Genomic DNA, 865 nt, shown 5'->3' with positions numbered 1-865 from the left:
TGAAAGGCGGTTTTTATGTAGATGACATGGTAATTTTTTATGCGCTTCATGTCAGAATGAAACATGTCATCAGAAATGAAAATAGCTGTATTCTATATCTAACTTCATGATCGTCACAGAGCATCAAGAAAGCGGACACAATGGTTCAATGGTAACACTGCTTGACTGCGAAACAAGCGGTCGTGTGTTCGAGCCTCCGCTCCTTGAACTAAAAATACTAACATTGGGAAAAAGAGTCCCCAGTGTTGGTGTTTTACACCTGGCATTCTAAAGAACCGGGGAAACGTCTAGAATTTGAGCGTCTTCTGTGTCTTACACTATCCTCCCTCAGTTTTCTGGAGGAGTAGCTCATGGACAACCGGTGTTGTCTATAAATAAACTTGAAAAACAAACAATATATTTATTTCCATTACCATATTCTGAAATATAGTAATGGAAATAAATATAATAAGTAATTAGATTAGCCACCAAATCTTTGACGAACGTTTTCTATGAATTTTTGTTTACCTTTCAAAATCCAGCAAATTAATTATTTATCATTCATGCCACAGTATGTACTTTAATACCATGTATTCATATAACGTCGTATTCCCATTTTCGTTAAAATAAAGTATCATCGTATTGATTATAAGTTAAATAAACAGCATCAACTATATTTAAACATAAAATAAAATAAAAAGAGAGATCAACAAACAAGTGTGTGACAAAATTATGTTTTTGCTTTGCCTAAATTCTTTTTTATCCCATTGAAACATCCACGCGTCTGCGTGCGCACTTAGGATGTTAACCCTATGATATCAAAGCAGGGACTTTAGCCTTATATAAACCAAGTCTATCATTCAATTTCTCCTGTACATTATATAGG

Source organism: Mercenaria mercenaria, chromosome 10, assembly GCF_021730395.1.
Source record: "Mercenaria mercenaria strain notata chromosome 10, MADL_Memer_1, whole genome shotgun sequence".
Classification (NCBI taxonomy): Eukaryota; Metazoa; Mollusca; class Bivalvia; order Venerida; family Veneridae; genus Mercenaria; species Mercenaria mercenaria.
This window is presented reverse-complemented; position numbering follows the sequence as displayed.